Source organism: Schistocerca nitens, chromosome 5 (genome assembly GCF_023898315.1).
Source record: "Schistocerca nitens isolate TAMUIC-IGC-003100 chromosome 5, iqSchNite1.1, whole genome shotgun sequence".
Classification (NCBI taxonomy): domain Eukaryota; kingdom Metazoa; phylum Arthropoda; class Insecta; order Orthoptera; family Acrididae; genus Schistocerca; species Schistocerca nitens.
This window is the reverse complement of record NC_064618.1, coordinates 472753052-472767880: the sequence shown is the minus strand read 5'-3', so window position 1 is coordinate 472767880 and position 14829 is coordinate 472753052. Positions and strand designations below refer to the sequence as shown.

Genomic DNA, 14829 nt, shown 5'->3' with positions numbered 1-14829 from the left:
GTCGGCCATTTTTTTTTTTAATTCCAAACGATGAAATGAAATGATCGTATGGCATTGTTGGCCGGGAGGCCCAATGCGGGGGAATTCGGCCGCCTTATTGCAAGTCCTCTTTAGTTGACGCCACATCGGCGAATTGCGAGTCAATGATGATGAAAATGATGATGAAGGACACACAACACCCAGTCCCCCGTCGGGAATCGAACCCGAGCCTCCTGCGTGGTTGACAGTAACGCTACCGCTACGCTACGGAGGCGGACATTCCAAACAATAACCAGTAGATGACTTATCATTCTGTGATAGAAATGTTTAACGGTAAAGATGTTGATGGTTCAATTTAAAACAGAGCAGAATGCTGGGATCATTTTAAAAGCAGATCAGAATGCAGGGATCATCATCACGATACGGAAGTCTGAGGCTTAGCATCATCGTTACAACATGAGGTCCCTAATCGATTTTAAATTGGACTATCTACATCTTGACGGTTAAACATTTTTATCACGACTGGACAAAGATTGTTGGGTCATCTACTGGTTATCGTTTGGAATAGATTATTAAATAAATATGTATCCCTGAAGGAGCGTTTCTAACGCTGTGAAACTAGTTGGATCGTAAATTAAGATTTGTCACGCAGCCGAAGAGGTCTTATTTGTCATGATACAATTCTACAGCTATAGATGCCCACAATACAAAATTAGCTGCGTCAGCTATCTGACAGAGGTCTGTCATAAAGTATTAATCACTATTTCGGAAATATTAAGTGGGGTTCGATCAACAGACTGTCCCACCATTTTCATCTCTCACTTACCACTTCTTTCACTCCTAGCAAATGTCTTCGTACACTCGTTAGTAAGTAGGATTTTTGGTTAGTTAGTTAGCTACTCAGATGATGTGTGTAATAATTAAAAGTTGTGTGGTCTCATGACGACGAAACAAACAAAACTTATCCGAATCTGCCGAAAAAATTAATATTTGGATCAGCATTTGTAAAACTCTAATTCCTCTCTCTCAAACCCTACCCTATGTGGAGAGAGGGAGAATTTTAGTTTTAGCGAATCAAAGTTTACGAAGTAAATAAGTACTTTTTATTTATCCGTAACCATTTTCCACGCTAAAATGAGAACATGAATTTTCTTGAAATACAGCGCCAACTACCAAGAATCAAAACAAATGTTTAAGACAAAATGTGCGTAGCTTTTTATGTAGAATCTGATTCTGCAATAAAAAATGGGGGTTCCCATTTGAAATTTTAAAGTTGCCTCCCGCCCCACCCACAAGGGGCTGGTATGGCGGGCTAATTTTAGCACTACCAGATGTCCTTCTCGAAAATAATCATCCTTGGATTCTACAGATTTTTTCGTATGAAGCCCATTTTTCAAGTTATTCTGGTTTGTCAACTTAAAATTTACACCCTGTAGTTTATTTTTCTGCTGGAACCATCTAAAATCTCCAGTATTTTTCGGTAAACAGGGAGAAAATAAACCGCAAATGGAAACCCATGTCGGAAGCGTCATATACCAAGTATATACACATAAAATAATCTTCTATTGCAGTTCACTGCCGGCCGGTGGTGGCCGAGCGGTTCTAGGCGCTATAGTCTGGAATCGCGCGACCGCTACGGTCGCAGGTTCGAATCCTGCCTCGGGCATGGATGTGTGTGATGTCCTTAGGTTAGTTAGGTTTAAGTAGTTCTAAGTTCTAGGGGACTGATGACCTCAGCAGTTAAATCCCATAGTGCTCAGAGCCATTTGAACCATTTTGCAGTTCACTGAAGCTGCTTCTTAAATGAAAAGAGGCTAACAGTGCATGGCACATTGTTAACAGCCTTTCAAGTAGAGGCATAGGTGAACCACATTTCCAACAATCCTTAAAACAGTCTACAAATGCTCCTTCTGGCGTAGCTCCTCGGAGAGATTGGTGACTCGCCTGCTCGCTCTTCTTTTTGCACACTGACTATAATAATTTCAGTCAACATTATAACTAGCGCCGACGGACGTTGTGAATGTCGTTTTGAACTTCTAACAATACCACCACTAGCCAAGTAGGTTAGAAATCAGATTAATAATGTTGCTCACGCAGCACATGTTCGCCTTATCAGGCAACAACAAAGTTATTGACTGTGGATGGTATCGTCAGAATGGAAATAATGAAGTCACTGTAAAAAAGTCATTAATTTTGGCACTTATCTTGAATGGATTTTCACGTAGATTTCGTCGAAGCTGTTACGGCTCATCTTGTTTATTCTAGGGTGATTCCGCTTTGACTGCTAGACGGTCCAGATCTGTATTTTAGCAACACTTGAAGACCTAACAAATGCGTTTTTCAGGAAATTCTTAATGATCAAACAATCCCAGATCAGAACAATGGTATGATAGAAATAATTTTTGACTTGGTGTTCACGATCCACAATTTTATTAAACTTCTTGTAAATTTACATATACTTCTTTATAATTGTCACATCAGCACGAAAACAGTTTTGTATCAGTCTTCATATATTTAATTTCCACTTTAACGAAACACAAGACTTGACTCTCCTTTTACAAAGCGAAATAACAACTTAACTAACTTCTGCAAAGTGAAACAAAGACTGCTCTGTGCGCATTCGCGCCAAAACGGTTACAAGTAAGTCAAAGATTATGACAGTCTCACAGAAATGAATACATACAAGAACCATATCACTGTAATATATCGATACATCGGAGTACCTATACATTAATAAAACCAAATGTGAATATTGTCACAAAAATATGTCTGTTACTTCGCAGAAAAGTAGTACGATATCACTGGTATCGAGAACTGGGGTTGGAGTGCCGTAATGGTCACGTAAATAGAGAACCATTACAAACTGCACTCCATTTTCATGCCACTGAAACGCACACTCTGTGACGCTCAAATTTTACGGGAAAACGAACCAGGTTTCGACAAGAAAGAACGTTTTCCAGTGTTGCCATGGCATCCGAAAGATCGGCCGTAGTCGCAGGGGGCTCCGGTAGCGGAAGCGCGCCTGGCTGCGCCCTCACACAGCCTTAGCTGGAGGCAGAGGCAGACACAGGAGGTTTCCCGGGGGGATCCCCGCCCCGCGTGGCCGCCTCGCGCTTGTGCAGCGGCCGGGCGCCAGTCTCTCGAACGCGGAAGCTTTCCACCCGATTTGTCGACGTCGGCAAGCGAGCGAGTGAAGAGGTGCTCCTAGCTGGCACGTGAATCGATAGCGTAACAAAGGTCAAGGAAAGAGCGACAGTTGTCATCGTGGTACACACCACTATGAAACTTGCCTCTATGTGAAGCTGCTTTGTTAGTAGTTGACATTATGGGGGTTCAGTGGTCGTAGTATAAGGTATGTTATAAAAATAGGAACCAACTACCAAGTTGATTTTTTGTTTAACACATTTTATTGTTCAAATGGTTCAAATGGCTCTGAGCACTATGGGACTCAACTGCTGAGGTCATTAGTCCCCTAGAACTTAGAACTAGTTAAACCTAACCAACCTAAGGACATCACAAACATCCATGCCCGAGGCAGGATTCGAACCTGCGACCGTAGCGGTCTTGCGGTTCCAGACTGCAGGGCCTTTAACCGCACGGCCCCTTCGGCCGGCCTTTTATTGTTCGTTGCCATTACCAATCTCGAACATTTTGTACATTATCAGATGGATGCATTGTATTTGCAGGACGAAAAGTGCCTCTGTTTGCCATTAGTCCTCATAGAGCGTGTAAATCACGTTTCTCAATGTACACTATCTGATGAATATCCAGACATCGGTTTGAGGGCATTAGTTAGGAATGTGTCCACCCTTTACGTTTACGAGGCATTTAACTCTGCTGGGGACACTTTCGATGAGGCATCTGAATGTCTGCCGAGGAATGGCTGCCCATTCTCCCTCAAGAGCCGAAACCAAAGAAGGTATTGATGTTTGACGCCGGCGTCTGGAGCGAATTCAACGTTCCAATTCATTCCGGAGGCGTTCCAGGCTTAGATCGGGACTCTGGACAGGCCAATCAATTTCAGGAATGTTATTGTCCGCAAACCATTGCATCACAGTTCTCGATTTACGAACTGTTTCTTTGCTGTACGCAGTCCACAATGCACAGTCATTGTGCTAGATGGCCGGCCGGGGTGGCCGAGCGGTTCTAGGCGCTACAGTCTGGAACCGCGCGACCGCTACGGTCGCAGGTTCAAATCCTGGCTCGGGTATGGGTGTGTGTGATGTCCTTAGGTTAGTTAGGTTTTAAGTAGTTCTAAGTTCTAGAGAACTGATGACCTCAGAAGTTAAGTGCCATAGTGCTCAGAGCCATTTGAACCATTGTGCTAGATGAATTGCTGGCAGCCCTTTGGAATTCACGATTGATTCCTTCAGCTGATTTATGCGATTGTCTACTACCAACTGCAATGATCGGCGGTCCCTGTGCATCAATACGCGAGGTGTCCCTGTTCTTAGTTCAGCTGTGGCTATTCCTTCGCATTTCAACTTCACAATCACTTCATCCACAGCCGACCTGGACAGCTTTAGAAGGGTTAAAATGTTCGTGAGAAATTTGTTACTCAGCTGACGTCCAATGACTAGACGTTCGAAGGCACTGAGCTCTCCCGACCAATGTCAGCTGCTGGGGCGGTATGGAAAATGGGTCGTAGACAAATAGTTGGGGCTACTTTTTGGAAATTTGTTCAAAAAAATGGTTCAAATGGCTCTGAGCACTATGGGACTTAACATCTATGGTCATCAGTCCCCTAGAACTTAGAACTACTTAAACCTAACCTAAGGACATCACACAACACCCAGCCATCACGAGGCAGAGAAAATCCCTGACCCCGCCGGGAATCGAACCCGGGAACCCGGGCGTGGGAAGCGAGAACGCTACCGCACGACCACGAGATGCGGGCCTGGAAATTTGTGGTAAGGTCTTATGGGACCAAACTGCTAAGGTCATCGGTCCCTAAGCCTACACACTACTTAACCTAACTTTAACTTACGCTATGGACAACAACACAGACACCCGTGCCCGAGAAAGGACTCGAACCTCCGACTGGGGGAGCCGTGGGCCTGTTAACCGGTCGCATATGAATAAAGAGATTTTAAATACCCGGCTTAAGGTGTTACAATTAGTTCTCAGATACATGTCTCGTGCCATATTGAACACAACACTAAACCGTACTGTTAGGTTTGTTAATTCATATTGCCTTACTGTCAATTGCAGGCAACTTTCCTCAGTTGTTATTTCAGATACGTTTATCATGTAGATAAGAAGAAATACATCTTTGCAACTAAATGTTTATTTCATTGTTACCGAAACATGTTTCACGTACTCATACTACGCATCGTCCGCCCCGATAGCTGAGTGGTCGGCGTGACGGATTGCCGTCCTACGCGCCCGGGTTCGATTCCCGGCTGGGTCGGGGATTTTCTTCGCTTAGGGACTGCGTGTTGTGCTGTCTTCATCATAATTTCATCCCCATCCGGCGCGCAGGTCGCCCAATGTGGCGTCGAATGTAATAGTACCTGCATCAAGACGGCCATACCTGCCCCGTAAGGAGCCTCTCGGCCAATGACGCCAAACGTTCATTTCATTTCCATAGTACGCATCTGCAGTGGTCTACAAAATTAAATAAATGATACATATTTTGTTAGGAAATCTGCAGTGTTTAGTGACAGTATATTTGTAACTAGACAATTTAAATGTTGTGGCAGTAAACTCTACAGATCTCCTAACAAAAAAAGTATACGTAATTAACATTTTTTATTTTATAGACCGCTGTTGATTCTTAAAATAATAGATGAAATATGTTTGGTGAAAGTACTGATCTGTTCTAATCTAAACGATAACCGATTTTCATACTGGAAGATCTGACAATACTAAGACATGTCGCGGGGTGAAACTTGCAGAACCCGAAATAATTTATTCATACCTCCTCTTTAGGTTGAACTCCGTCTGAGTGCCATTAGCACGTTTTATAATCTGTTAAATGGCAATGGTTGCCGTCTCCAATCAGAAGAACTTTAAAAAACTGTGGTAATATTTCAGTCATCAAGATAAAGTTACCTTCCACATCAGACTGTATTCCAGGACGTTGCAGCGTTTGCTTTACAGCAGCGTACTCATTTACGGCTTCTACACGTTTGTTTCTATACTATTTATTTTCACTGTACGTACGTACCGTGCAGCGTCTAAAAATCATAATTCGCAGGTGTATTTCATCCTGTAGTATCCTTGTTTACCTGAAACAAGAAAGCAAACTCAATTAGAAATTAATGTATTAATACCACGTTGAGGATTCTGCGAACAGTAGCTAACAAACACCACAGAAATATTATTGAAGGAAAACTAAACGGAGGAACGTTTTAAAAAAAGCTCGCTCCCGGATGATAAAATATTATTCATTAGTTTAAAAGAAGTACGCAGAAACTAAAAAAGAAAAATCATTTTCCTAACGTCTTTCTCTCACCAAATCACTGAACGTACACACATGTGCGTGCTTGTAGACGCGCGCGCGCGCGCCCACACACACACACACACACACACACACACACACACACACACACACGTCTGACCTTCCCCCTCACAGACACGGCTCTTAGAGATCTGTCAGCAAACACGTAACTACGTAAGCTTTCCGGGTGTATTAACTGATGAAACTCATGTCGGTCGTGCAGGTGCTGCACTATCATATTGACCAATGGCGTAGCTAGGGCGGAGCGGAGGGTACGATCCGCACCGGATACCACCTCCAGGATGGTGTTCTGTGGCACAAGCTGCAATTTCGTCGCTTCATTCCTGACACTTATGGGAGCGAGCGAACAACTAGAGAGCTTACGGACGGAGCCAGTCCCTTTTGCATACATACGCGCATTTTATCAAAAATGGTTCAAATGGCTCTGAGCACTATGGGACTTAACATCTTAGGTCATCAGTCCCCTAGAACTTAGAACTACTTAAACCTAACTAACCTAAGGACATCACACACATCCATGCCCGAGGCAGGATTCGAACCTGCGACCGTAGCAGTCCCGCGGTTCCGTACTGTAGCGCCTAGAACGCGCATTTTATCGTTCAAATACTGCGCAAAGAAATTATTCTCACACAGCACTTCAGGCAGTAATATCAATGATCTTAGATTCATAAATATATATTTTTTGTGAAGGAAGCTTTTCAATAATTAAACTGTTTTTATTACTTGGTTGTGCTGTGAAGGTTGTCGTGCTGTTTTTGCTGTGTAAAGATTTAAGACCGTAAAATTAAGAAAACCGATCCTGTATTTATGAAGGTACTGTGGTCATAAAAAACTGATGTTGTAGATAGAACAGATATCTGGTTTGGGGTCTCCTGGATTCGAAAATCGTTCTTGCGTAACAGCGTAGCTGAATTTGTGTATTGATGCAAGTATGTTAAATTATAGTTTCCTATAGGTTCTCTAGTCAGCCTGCGTATTTAGAACGAACACATGGCTGTTACATTTGTTGAATCATGTAACTAAGATATCACGCCCTTTCCAGAATCGATTTACATTTTTCAGTTATGTAATGCAAACAGATAAGTACCCGCGTCATATCAAAATGACCAGAGAGAATATCCTTTTCTCTATTCTGAAACTTTCTACTGCAGGGTGTCTCCTTTTATTGTCTACATGTTTGGAACAGTGTAAACAGAGTCATTGTTGGTATTAGTGTCTCACATTAAATTACAGTTAGTGTGCCCCTGACCCGACGCGAGTGTTCACATTTTATTATTACACTTGATCCGACGCAGAGTTTTCTGTCGCGAGATATTCTCTACAGAAGACCAAATAAAACATAAACCCACTTGTTCGTAAGTAAATGTAATTATTTACGAAAATCTTTGGTATATCATTTCTCTTCTCTTAGTCATTAGAAAGGTGACAAGGGGTTTCTTTACTTTGATGAAAAATATCTGAAAACTCTTGTGGAATTTGCGACCATGATGATGTTGAATCTGTGAGATTTCTCTCTCAGCCTGAACATGATAAGGCTGAAGAAAGTGAATCCGAGACTTATGCACATATTACTGCCACTTCTGACGTTGGAAATGTTACTTTGAATAATGGCTCCTTTTCCTCTGATGTGAACGGTAAGACGAGATAAAACAAGCAGCCATTTAGCAAAAGCCATTTAACGGTGTAAAAGAACACAATATTGTATATCAGTCATTTACTAGATAGTTTAAACAAGTGTTCAGGTGTGAAAAGCAAAAACCAGCTGTAAAACTGGTGTAGTGTAAAACAGTCTTTCGTCATAGCTATCAGTATGGTACATTCTATTGCGTAGTGTAACAATAAAACACTGCGAATTACAAGAAAATGCAATATTGGTTTGTTATTCAGTGCAACTGTGACGTCAAATAGTGGTGTCACTCGGAATTTACATATTAAGTACGTGATTATGAGATGACCAAATCAACCTATTGTTCGCTATTCGTGGTTTTCTGACTTTAATAGGAAATATTACATAAATACATGAAAGCATATTCCCCCACAGAAAACTGGATGCCTCATTAGTAACACACTCCATTTTAGATGTTGTTCACTTAAGCAGTATTTGCCCAAAAATTGAAAGAAATTTGTTATAAAAGGTGATTGCTATAGTAGAATACAGAAGTTTCTATTTGCACAGATTTAATATATATATATATATATATATATATATATATATATAGGAATTATTTGGTGTTTTTGTGAGGTCGGAGGGAGGTGGAGACGGGGATGGCAAAACTCCACACCAGGTGCCAAACTTCCTAGCCACGAAACTGATCTTTACACAATATTTCAACGGTACCTCTGGCCGCCATCTTCAAACTACCGTAGGTGGCGGCCTTTTATATACAACGGAAAACCAGCAGCGCGAGACCCAAAATCCGCGCTGCTGTCTCCTAACATATTAATGTTTCTGTAACACACAATTGTAAGCCGGCCGAAGTGGCCGTGCGGTTAAAGGCGCTGCAGTCTGGAACCGCAAGACCGTTACGGTCGCAGGTTCGAATCCTGCCTCGGGCATGGACGTTTGTGCTGTCCTTAGGTTAGTTAGGTTTAACTAGTTCTAAGTTCTAGGGGACTAATGACCTCAGCAGTTGAGTCCCATAGTGCTCAGAGCCATTTGAACCACACAATTGTAAACAATGCTTGCAGGAACCGATACCTAGCGGCCAAGGCTCGTTCGTTGCTTTCGCCGCAGCTGCGAGTACAATATGCAGACGGTGACCCTACTCTATGGGACATTCGCGTTTATCACAGTTTTATAATGATTTTACAGCTTTTGACGATACCAGTCTTGGTCACAAATTTGTATGTTTTGTATACTAATTAAGGACGATAATTTTGTTGCCATTTAGCAGCTTCTCAGGTCGCATCCGTTACCGCTATTATCAGTACTAATGTGTGCTATCGTAATGCCCTCTTTCATAAATTTGTATATTCTTTTGTACTATCTAGCCTCATCTGATGATGAGCTCTTATATCAAAACCGCTCATAAAATAAAGGAAAAATTTTTCGATCAAAGACTGTTTTGGGCTGCACAAATAATTACTTAGAATATATAAAAATAATAGATATCTTACAGGGAGCGATAATTACTTTCAGCCCGAATTCTATACTCATTGGAGTTACTGTGCGCCTGGACCGGCGGAACTTTTACCACTGAAGGCTGGTTCAAATGGCTCTGAGCACTATAGGACTTAACTGCTGAGGTCATCAGTCCCCTAGAACTTAGAACTACTTAAACCTAACTAACCTAAGGACGTCACACATGTACATGCCCGGGGCAGGATTCGAACCTGCGACCGTAGCGGTCGCGCGGTTCCAGACTGTAGCACATAGAACCGCTCGGCCACCACAGCCGGCTTACCACTGAAGGAATTACGCGTGTATAAGGAGTCAGATACCAATTTAGGATCCCAGTAACACTATAAGTAATTATACATTGCGCGTAATCGGTGAATTTCTGGTTAGGCCCCTTTTTGAAGGAACTGTAAGAACTACACTTAGCTATCAGCGAAATGAAGCTGTTGGGAACAGGAGGTTGGAACCGTTATTTGTCTAGTCTAAAATATCAGCCCATTACGTAGGAAATTCCAGACATCTTTCAGCGTGACCTGGAGCTCTGGATACAATACAGATCTGTACGTCACACTATCTCCAAAAACTAATAAAAAGAAAAACTAATATTGTCGGTGTTCTGGTCTATATCTATATTCTCAAATATGAAGTTACACGACATATCATTAGACCCCTGCCCTAAGATCTGATCCGAGCACCGGCAGATTCAACCGATCCACTGCGACTATGCCTGTAGCTCGTGATAGCAAAGCCGTATTGTTTTAAGTATACCAAATTATCCCAAGATCCAGAGAATGGCGCAGATAAGCAGCAACGAGCGACATGAGTTCGGAATCCTCGCTTCCCTCTCTGTGCGATGTTAGCGCGTGGCACCAGATTAACGAGGGCTGCTTCTCGTGATAGGCAAACCTGTGAGTCATCAGAACAGGTGCGGCCTACACGGGAGCGACACGGCGCCCTCGCATCCTCTTGTCCTTATTTACGTAAGCTCACTTAGCAGCGTCCGTGCCCCCCTATAAGACTTACGTAAGGCAGCCCCGTGTCCAATTTGCTGCCCGGTGGCGCGGCGGAAGAGCTGCCTACACCCAGACCAAAGGTCGCTGCCGACTGCGGCGACACGCCACTGTGTGAAAGGCGCTGTCAGCCTGCGGCCGGCGGCGATGGAAACGACGGCCGAGATAATTAGTTGAGATTTAATTAAGCCGGCGCTGCTATTAGGTTTGCCTGTTGTGGGGCGATTACCGACCGGTTAGCGGCCGCGGCGCCTGGCGCGTAGGCCGACACGCAACGCACGCGAGCGCCGATGTGGCCGCGCCGTGCAGCAGATGCGCCGACGACGCCTGTCGTCGCGACGCTGCCGGGAGGGTGTGGTGGGGGTGATAAGGGGGGAGAGGAGGAGGGTGAGGTGCTTGGCAGAGGCACGCTGGCTGAGGAACGGGTCGGCTGCTATGTTAAAGCGCTGCCTGTAAAAAGCTGGTCGCGCAGGGAGGGCCATTATCGTCAGGAACGAACATAGGTTTTCCGGCATGTTTGGAGGACCAGAATGTCCAACAATTTTTTTTAGATATTATCGTCACTGGCTTGCATACTAGTTGTTCGAAACATTTAGTGTCAAAATTGAAAGAAAAACATGTGTTGCAGAGGAATTTGTTATCGTATTCCGGGGGGTTCTGATCAGTTAAGAGAATTTAAAAATATAATAAAAAATTGAAGATATTTGCCCACCGCGTATGGACGTTCAGAGCTGGGCTGTAAAAAAAAAAAGTTCAAATGTGTGTGAAATCTTATGGGACTTAACTGCTAAGGTCATCAGTCCCTAAGCTTACACACTACTTAACCTAAATTATCTAAAGGACAAACACACACACCCATGCCCGAGGGAGGACTCGAACCCGACGGGACCAGCCTGGGACGACGGCCGTTTACTGTCGTGACAAAAACACCTACAGCCGTCCTTATGATTTTATTTTATTTTGTCGCTACCAGTTTCAACGCTTCAGTGCACTGAAGACGGCTGTAGGTGTTTTTATTTATTTGTCTTGACAGTAGTAGTTCGAGCAGCGACAATTATCGTATGAAACGTATGTTCGAGGTGTTTAGTCATACTGACATGACCCGAAAGTATAATACAAAAATTTGGCATATTCAACTTCTGTATGCGAAACATCGAAGATAGACTGTCCCAAATTGAAAAGAAGCGGGGTAGGGGGAAATTATGTAGAGACGGTAGATTGGTTCAAATGGTTCTGAGCACTATGGGACTTAACATCTGAGGTCATCAGTCCCCCAGAACTTAGAACTACTTAAACCTAACTAACCTAAGGACATCACACACATCCATGCCCGAGGCAGGATTCGAACCTGCGACCGTAGCAGTCGCACGGTTCCGGACTGAGCGCCTAGAACCGCGAGACCACCGCGGCCGGCGAGACGGTAGATGTCAACTAAACACAGGAGTCTGAGATAAGGAAACAATGGTCAGAAATAATATTTTAATACTATATTGACATAAAAAAGCTGCCTCAGCAAATGTGTCATATATTGCAGGACAAAATTCAGTCGTTAGTTATACACTTTGGAAATTTATTTCGCCTTACCGATTTCGACAGATTAGTCTGTCATCTTCAAAACTTAATTTTGGTTTAGCAGACCTCAATAGCCTCTCAACGCAAGTATAATGCCATGACGCGTACTGTTTTCACAACAACTTTAATATGTTCATAAATGTGATTCGTTTACCGTATATTATCAATTTGTGTGTATAGTTATTATATACAATATGCACATTTTTGGTCAAGTCATGACATTATGCTTCAGTAAAGAAGATATCAACATTTGCTAAACCAGTATTAAGCTTCTGAGGATGACAGATTAATCTGTTCAAATCGGTAAAGCAAAATACATTGCCTAATAGTGCAAGCGACGACTGAGTTTTACTCTGAAGTGGCATAAATAACGTCTAAAAGAACAGAGGTATAGCAGTCATTAGCAAACTTGTCACTATATGTAGCTTTAGACGACCTGTCTCAAAGATACTGAGAAAATATTTTCTTCAGCATTGTCGAGACGATTGCAGGGTCCTGTGGTGGTGTGGTGACAAACGATCTGGTGGAGAACGTTGAAAGCTCTGGGAGGCTGTCTGCTTATGATTCTGTTGTGTATAGAAACGAAGCACGCCACGAAAGAGAAGCAAAATGCAGAGGACAAATGTTTGCTCCAGTGCCTCACATTTCACTCTCACCGTCCATATATCACTATAACTTATCGTATCTAAGTCAGTGGAAAGGCCCAATACTGTTAATATTAACGTTTCGTCACTGGAAATAGTAAACGGCGTAAAACATCTAGACGTTTACGCCCAGACTGTCTGAAGGTGGAGCCACACCGTAAAACTGGTGGTAGAAAAAGCAAATGCCACGCTGCGATTGATTGGGAGAATCCTAAGAAGAGGCAGCTTCTGGAACCCCTCGCTCGACTGATTCTTGAGTATTGCTCATTAGTGTGGGACCTTTACCAAAGGGATTAAGAGAGGATAAAAAGGCGATCCAAAGAACAGCGGCGCATTTAGTCACGGGTTCCTTTAGTAACTGTGAGAGCTTTACGGAGATGCTCATCAAAGCGCAGTGCAGGAGCTAGAAGAAGATCCTTGAGCATTACCGAGAGGTTTACTGTTCAAATTCCGAGAGCGCGCGTTCCAGTAAGATTCGATCAACGTTTTACTTACTGCCGCAAACATCTCACGAAGCGACTGCGACAGTAAAAATCAGAGCCATTTTAGCCCATAAATGAAGCCCTCCGAGAGTCATCCGTACTGCACAGAAATTGCGAATGGAATAGCAAAGCGTTATTTGATAGTAAGGTAGCTAGCAGAGTAAAGATGAAAATTGCTTGAACATGCTCTGATTATTCCAATAACCATTAATCACGAATGCCATAAGATACATTTTTTCCTCGTACTTGTCAGTTCTTCAGTTCGTGGGTAGACAGAGAAGTTGTACAACAAGGGAAACAAGACTAGAACTTCTTTTATTACGACACAAATAAATGTTATTCACAGATGGTGATAATTGTGTTTTACTTTTATGCTGGCATTAAATTCTGACCTGCTGCCTAGGTACTACAGCTGGTCGTGTTACGTATCTTATTACAATTTTTTGTGACTCCAGATGTATTCCACTCAACAAAATGAGGATAATATCAATTTATATTCGATATGGTAATACACTAGTGTTTCAGCATATTACCAGTACACCACCGATTCTTTAAAGAATCGATCTCCCATTCATAAAATAGCTTCAAGCTTCTGATTACTTTACAAATGAGTTAATATGCAAAACCCGTAAGCGAGAAAAAATTTACAAATGTTTTAAATTACGAGTAAAGCTTGTTAAAAGTCACTAACTGCTCTCATTCTCAAGTACTGGGTGAATATAGTCCGGGTATTTGCGCGCGGTAGGTTACGCTGCCCTATGACAACCAGTTTATAGCTGTAATACTTATCGTACTGCATCGAACCTTTCACATAATATTATAATTCTTGATGAGTAGATTACGTCAGCATTTAAAATTTCTAAACTAGGTCACTATTTACATGAAATATTGAAAATCAATTTTTTTCCCCCTAGAGCCGTCAGATAGGCACTTTTTAACTGCGTCTGGTTACCGTATTTCGAGATAAGCTTAGTAATGTAGATAACTAAGTTAGAAATACGCTAGAAACCAAAGCTACGTTAATATAGTTGAATTTATTTTCAGTTATCTATAATTCTAAGAGTAGAGAAGATTTTTGCCATTTATTTTTTTGTATTGTTAAACCAAATTTCTATTTCCATTCGACCATCCCTTCGCACGCGAGAGGCATGAAAACGCGGAATAATCATTTTAGTAAGTGTGTGTTGTACTGTTGCGCCAACGGCCTTGCCGCAGTGGTAACACCGGTTCCCGTCAGATCACCGAAGTTAAGCGCTGTCGGGCTGGGTTAGCACTTGGATGGGTGACCATCCAGTCTGCCGAGCGCTGTTGGTAAACAAGGTGCAGTCAGCCCTTGTGAGGCAAACTGAGGAGCTACTTGATTGAGAAGTAGCGGCTCCGGGCTCGGAAACTGACATACGGCCGGGAGAGCGGTGTGCTGACCACATGACCCTCCATATCTGCACCCAGTGACGCCTATGGGCTGAGGATGACACGGCGGCCGGTCGGTACCGTTGGGCCTTCATGGCCTGTTCGGGAGTTTTTTTTTTTAGTTTTAGTTGTACTATTCCAGTGAACTGTG

At 42.8% G+C, this 14829-nt stretch overlaps 1 pseudogene; it reads left to right on the top strand.

The window, feature by feature from the left end:
- The first annotated feature begins 14464 nt into the window (after positions 1-14464).
- LOC126261468 (5S ribosomal RNA) lies at positions 14465-14582 on the top strand (annotated as a pseudogene).
- Positions 14583-14829: the final 247 nt, after the last annotated feature.